The sequence below is a fragment of the Hemicordylus capensis genome, chromosome 4 (genome assembly GCF_027244095.1).
Source record: "Hemicordylus capensis ecotype Gifberg chromosome 4, rHemCap1.1.pri, whole genome shotgun sequence".
Taxonomy (NCBI): Eukaryota; Metazoa; Chordata; class Lepidosauria; order Squamata; family Cordylidae; genus Hemicordylus; species Hemicordylus capensis.
The window spans coordinates 188690951-188698365 of record NC_069660.1 but is presented as its reverse complement, the minus strand read 5'-3'; positions in this window follow the sequence as shown (position 1 = coordinate 188698365).

The following is a 7415-nucleotide window of genomic DNA, read 5'->3' as shown; positions in this document are numbered from 1 at the left end:
ACTGATTATCCAGATCCAATTCAATCAGGCTTCTGGCCAGAGTTTGTGATGGCCTAGTGCAACCAAGACCATTTCCATCACAAACACTGGCCAGATCCCTGACTGAACTGGAGCTGGATGTGACCTTTTCTGGAAGTTAGATGAAGCAAGTGCATCCTTGAAAGTTCTGCTGAAATTTTCAGTGGCTTTTGAAACCATTGACCCTGGTGTCTTTCTGGATCTCTTTGCCAGGAGAGGGATTTGAGACACTGTTTTGTGCTGGTTTTGCTCCTTTCTGCAGGATTGATTCATGAAGATGGTATTGGGGAATCCAGTTTGGGGCCTTGACCTTTGGCCTGTGGTGACCCACAGAGATCAATCATGTCCCCCCATTTTATTCAACAGCTTCCCGAAACCACTGGGGGGGGAAGGCCAGCAGGAGTTTTGGAGCTGGCTGTCACCAGTATGCGGATGACACAGACTCTATAGCCCTATCTACACATTATGACCAACACATGTACAATTTGTGTACACACATACAGCTCTGTGTGCTTGCACAGTTATTTGCATGTTATGCTCAACACACATAAAGTAGTACAGTTCCTATATGTACACTGCAGTTGAGGGGTCCTGTACTCAACAATATACAAGACAGCACAAACTGTATTTCTCATATGGAGTCTCTGAAGGAAAATGTCATATTTACAGTACAATGCACATTCAGATTAGCCCAGTTCATATATTTTAAAAAAGAGATGCTGTTGTATTCATGCACGGTATCCTGAGAGCACACCCATATGTCTCATCCTGGTGCTGATGCGCTGAGAAGTCTTACCACCCCACTCACTGCACTCGCCATGCTTACAGCATTTGTATGAAGAGGCAAATGCTGTCTGCATGATCGAGCTTCTTTCTGTGGTCAGAGGCTGGGGTGCCCCAGCCTTCTGATCACGGAAACCACCACCATTGTGCTTACTGTGTTTGCCGCTTCAGTTAAAAGCTGTGGTCATATTTGTCTGCAGATGTGTGGCAATGTGAGCCTTCTACTGCATGGCGATGTGAGCCTTCTTGGTGTGTTAACACCAGGGCAGAGCTTGCCAATAGGCTACCAGGACAGTATACATGAATAGAGTCTCTTCTTTTTTTAAAAAAAATAAAAATGTCTGAATAGGGCTATTGTTAATATATGTTAATTCCTGTTTGTGATGCAATGACTGAAGCAGAAATAGATCAAAGTAGTTTTTTAAAATAAACAAGTTGTTCCAGTAAGAACTAATCAGCCTACTTTCCTTTCACTATTCCTGCATCTGGTTATATTTGGTGCAAATTGAGGTCCGCAAGTTAGATCTCTTGTGCCTCAAATGTTCATCTGTCCACCATCTTGGATCGGGGTGGATGTCATCATTACAAACTGCACCATTGAATTGTTTCGGTGTGTCACTCACTACAGCTATTCCAAATTTAGTTCAAATCGGTTAGACATTCCTCAGGTTAGTGCACTTGCACCTCAAAGGTTTATGCATCTGCCATTTTATTATTTGTTTGTTTGTTTATTAGATTTCTATACCACCCTTCTCAAAAATGGCTCAGGGTGGTTTATGCAGAGAAATAACAAATAAATAAGATGGACCCTGTCCCCAAAGGGCTCACAATCTAAAAAGAAACACAAGATGGACACCAGGAACAGTCACTGGAAGTACTGTGCTGGAGGGCGATAGGGCCAGTTACTCTCCTGCTACTAAATAAAGAGAATCACCATGTTAAATGGTGCCTCTTTGCCAAGTTAGCAGGGGTTTTGGATTGGGGCTGGGTGACATCATCACAAACTACACCATTGGGGCATCTCTATGTGTCCATTCAGCTGTAGCAAGTTTGGTTCAAATTGGTTAGACTGTCCACAAGTTAATGCACTTGAGTCTCAAAGGTTTACATGTCAGCCATCTTGAATTGGGGTGGATGACATTGTCACAGTCTTTGCTGTTGAGGTGTCCCTGTGTGTCCCTACAGCTGTAGCAAATTTGATTCAGATCAGTTAAGTGGTTCACAAGTTAGCTCACCTGCGCCGAAGAGTTTATGGTTCCACCATCTTGAATCAGGATGGATGACATGATCACGAACTACACCACTGAGGTGTCCCTGTGTGTCACTCACTACAGCTGTACCTAATTTGGTTCAAATCAGTTAGACAGTCCACAAGTTAGCCCACTTGCGTCTCAAACATTCATGCGCCCACCATCTTGGATTGGGGTAGATGACGTCATCACAAACTACACCATGGAAGTGTTCCTACATGACTCTACAGCTGCAGCAAATTTGGTTCAAATCGGTTAAGTGGTTCACAAGTTAACCCACTTGCGTCTCAAAGGTTTACATGTCCACCATCTTGAATCGGTGAGGATGGCATCATAACAAACTATACCATTGAGGTGTCCTTGTATGTCACTCACTGCAGCTGTACCCAATTTGGCTCAAATAGGTTAGGCAGTCCACAAATTAGCCCGCTTGCACCTTGGATGTTCACACGGCCACCATCTTGAATTGGAGTGGATGACATCATTGCCTACCATGCCATTTGGGCATCCCTATGTGTCCCTACAGCTGTAGCAAATTTGGTTCAAATCAGTTAAGTGGTTCACAAGTTAGCCCACTTGTGCCTCAAAAGTTTACATGTCCGCCATTTTGGATTGGGGTGGATGAAACCATCACAAACTATGCCGTTGAGGTGTCCCTATGTATCCCCACGTGTCTCTACAACTGTACTCGATTTGGTTCATATTGGTCCAAGCGGTGCAAAGTTGATGGGGGCGGGGGGATGGACACATGAATGGACACACACACAAACACGTGGACACACACACAGAATGCTGAGTGATCTCATAAGCCTACTGGAAAGTAGGCTAAAAAATCAGAAGTCGCTCACAATGCAGTAAGGCTCTGGATTTATTTATTTATTTATTTATTTATTTATTTTGCTTTTAAAACATAAATAATATGCTATATTGTTTAGAAAAAGACAAGTTCAGTGATGCAGAATGATATACATTTTAAAAAACATTTTAAGTACTCTGACGTGGGTAACAGATGGAATCAGTCTCTTATTAGTCCACTTTCTCCAACTGAATCAAGGTGTTTGTGAATACAGGATTGGAAAATAGCCAAGTTTTTGAAAATGCAGTATCATCTTGGCTTGAAGCTGTAAAGAGAAAGCTATTCAGGCAAACAAGGAGCTTAAGGGCAGAACACTGAAAATTTGGAAAGGATCACCAAATATTTTCTTTTTCACGCAGCCGTTCTCCTAACTAATAATAGGGCTTTATCTAATAGTTAGGCTATTAGATTCTCTCCCTCTCTCGCTCCCCTTATTTCCTTTTGCTGTTTGCATACAGGCAAGGTACAATGTCAGAATCCCATCCAAAAATTAAACAGGTTTAAAAGCAATCTGACTGAATCCCAAGTAACTCAGAAGAACAGATCAAGAAACTTACTGTATCCTCTGTAGCAAACTATGACAAGCTTATGTTGTATAGTCAGTGGACAGTGTTGAGCCAGGGAGGCCTGGTTTTAAGTCCTGCTCAGCCATGAGGACCCTGTGCAAATCACTGTCGCCCAGCCTGATTATCTTACCTCACAGGGAAGTTGGGAGGATAATATGGGACAGCCATCTTTCTTCCACATTTGGCCTTAATACTTACCCAAGCCCAAATAGTTAGAGAGGCTATTCACATGCAAAATGGGGCTAAGGGGGCCCAGCCCAGTTTTGCACACACATGTGAACCGCTGTGGGTTGGGCCAATCCCGGCAGTAACATGGCGGCAAACCCACCTAAATAGCCACCCTGTGAAACGAGGTTAAGGTTAACCTCACTTTGGGGATCGTGTGGCAGCCACGGCTGCCGTACTGTGTGGAGCCTGGGGAGGGGGGATCCTCACGATGCACCATGCACTTGACCCTCCCCACTGCCTCGGCATGTGGGTAATCATCTGGGCATGCAGGGAGCACGCCCAGCAACGCCATTGGGGTCGTCTGCAGGGAAGGTAAGCTTAGCCCGCCTTCCCCACAGACTGCCCTTTAACCCTTCTCATGGATCATGAGAAGAAGCTCTGAGTCAGACATTTTTCTCTTGCCTCCACTAATCCCATGCTGTGCAGTAGTTAACAGTATTTCCAGATGTGTAGCCCCAACAAAGGTCTCATTTTCAACATTTATACATATAAATAAGTAACATATATATTTAAATATTATGATCAAAATTGTCATATTTCTCTGTGTGTCAGTTCTTTCCCTCCTGATGAAGCCTAAGACATGTTTTGAAGAAAAAGAATTTGTTAGCAGAGCACACAGCGTTACCAGAGCTCCAAAGGAGGAGACATACATGTGAAGGTGCCTTGTAGGGAGACAAACCATTGATCTTTCTAGTTCAGTTATTGGCTACACTTACTGGCTGTGACTCTCCAGGGTTTCAAACAGGAGTCTTTCTCAGCCCTGGCTGGAGATATTGGAAACTGAAACCAGGACCTCCTGCATGCAAAACATCTGAGCTAGAGCTCCTTTAATAGGGAGTCAGAAGAGGGAATTTCAGCAAGTGCCGGAGGGTGGGTTTTTTGTTGTTGTTGTTGTTGTTGTTGTTTTTGTTGTTTTTGTCTCAGGTATGACAAGTTGCACCAGTCAAATTTTCCTCTTTTTCACAATTATTAAAAGCACAGAAGCATCTTGTTAATAGGCACCGCCTGAGGGCCATTTTATGCAGGGTAGCAACCTACTTGTAGATTGTGACTCTCCGGGTGCAACCCCCCCCCCCTCCGCTCTTCAGATAAGGCAGACTTCCATTGCTTTAAATTCCCTAATTGGGACAATGGCCACTACTTTCCTGTTCTATGTTGAGGAAAGGCGCATGATTTTCTGAAATGCATGATCCTGTACAAGTAACAGAATATGCACAAGCACCACAAGGAAGCAGAGAAATGTGGAAGCTCTTTTTATTTGCATATGCAGCATAGTGGTTTATCTAAGGCTGCCAGCAACTTGAAGGGCCAAATTCGATGTTACTTGAAGAGCAGACTGAAGTCCTGTGATTGGGGTTTCTCATCATTTTTCTTTTACAATAAGCAGTCGCATTGCTCCCCAATCCAGCTCAGAGCCATGTGGGGGGCGGGGGGGATGAACCCATCCCCCCATGCCATTTTCCCACTGAAAATCACTCCACTCTCTAAAACCACTGTAAGCCCCAGCTGAAAAACTTTGTGCATATTTTGCAAATTGGGGCAAACAGCACTGTTGGTTGAGTATCTTCCACAGGATGATGATGCATGAGAAAGGATTAAAATCTTCCTCCATGGTGCAGTTCTGATACAAATACTCCTCCCTGTCACCAGTGGATACTTTTCATAAATGTGGGGAGTCCCAATCATGGGTCAATCATGAATTTCCAAGCTACTCTTAAAGCATACTTTCGTTTGGCTCCAAGGCTCCAGTCCAGACAGTGGGCTCATTCACACAACCCAAAACAGGGTCGGAGGAGCCACCAGCCAGGGTTGGAGAGCTCCAACTGTATCCTGGGGACCCATGTGTTCAGGACCTGATTCTGCATGTGGTTCCTCATCCCGCTAGGACTACATGTCTGGAAGCCTGCTTCCACATGCATATAGCCCCGAAATGGATCAGGGACACAGACTTCTTCCTCCATGGTAATGCACTACAGTGGATTTTGTTTTTCACATTTCCTGTAGCATGCAAGGTTTTTCATTCTAGACTATCATCTCTATAATTCAAGGTCTGGCCTAGGACTCTTACGAAAATTCAGAAGAAATCTGCTCCCCAAAATAGTGTTCAAAAGGATGATTCATGCGGATGTGATGTGCCAACCTTACTATCTTTTCATGTGCTCCAACAGTTGTCAAATGAAAGTCTACATTTTACATCATGTAAAAGACCACTCACTCACTCTCTGTGTGTGTGTGTGTGTGTGTGTGTGTGTGTGTGTGTGTGTGTGAGAGAGAGAGAGAGAGCGAGAGAGCGAGAGAGCAAGTGGTATGACCATTTCCTTTTTAACAAGTACCATTTATAGTAGTTTACTGTGCAAACTGCTTTATCTTGTTTGCCTGTATAAAAATTGCATGATGTAGTTGCTTTGATTCCTATTTTATAGGTGGACAAGTGGAGTGGAGACTTTCTAAAAGTCATCCAATAAGTCTATGGTTAATCAAAAATTGGAATCAGGTTTCCCACACTCTCAGTGTATCAGTTGTGCCCCATATGACTGGTACAATTAAAATCTTAATATTAAAAGGTACATTCACTTGCACCTAGGTGAAATGTATATTGACAGAATTTCAAAACAGTATTGATTATTCAAGTTGTCAGAGTGGGTGTAAGAATTATAGAACTGTATAGTGGGTTAGGTATAAGAATTATAGGAACATAGGAACACAGGAAACTGCCATATACTGAGTCAGACCATTGGTCTATCTAGCTCAGTATTGTCTTCACAGACTGGCAGTGGCTTCTCCAAGGTTGCAGGCAGGAATCTCTTTCAGCCCTATCTTGGAGAAGCCAGGGAGGGAACTTGAAACCTTCTGCTCTTCCCAGAGCAGCTTCATTCCCTGAGGGGAATATCTTGCAGTGCTCACACATCAAGTCTCCCATTCAGATGCAACCAGGGCAGACCCTGCTTAGCTATGGGGACAAGTCATGCTTGCTACCACAAGACCAGCTCTCCTCTCCCGAGATTATATATAGGGTATAAGTACCCGATTTAGGACTGGGTTTCCTGGAAGAGTGCCTTCTTCCGTATGATCCCCACCACACTTTAAGGTAATCAGGAGAGGTCTGTCTCCAGCTGCTGGCAGCTTGCTGAGCGGCAACTTGGGATCAAGCCTTCTGTGTAGGTGGGGTTAAGCCTTCTCTGGAATATGCTCCCTATAGATATTAGAGGCTTAAGAGCTTTAGCAGCCTTTGAAAGAGCCCTGAAAACATCTTTTTAGCCTGGCTTTTAGTGATTACTGAAATGATTTTAAACTGGTTTTAGTTTTATTTGTTTTGAATGAGAAACATTTATTTTGTTTTTATCTGTTTTTATGTTTGCAAACTGCCTAGAGCCATCTAGGTGAGGTGGTATAAAAAGCTAATAAAACAAATATGAATATGACAAATATACCGCATGCATAGATAGATAGATATAAAATGGCTCCCTGACCCCAAAGGGCTCACAATCTAAAAAAGAAACATAAGATAGAAACCAGCAGCAGCCACTGGAGGGATGTTGAGTGTGCTGTGCTAGGGATGGCAACTAGTTCTAAACACATAAGGACTAGTATTTGACCAGTCACATACAACTGAATGGTATTGTTATGTGTCCAAAACTCACCTCCTCCAGCAGTGAGACGTTCCAGGGGTGAAATGATTTGCAGATTCTGACTTCCTATGAAGGGGAGAACATT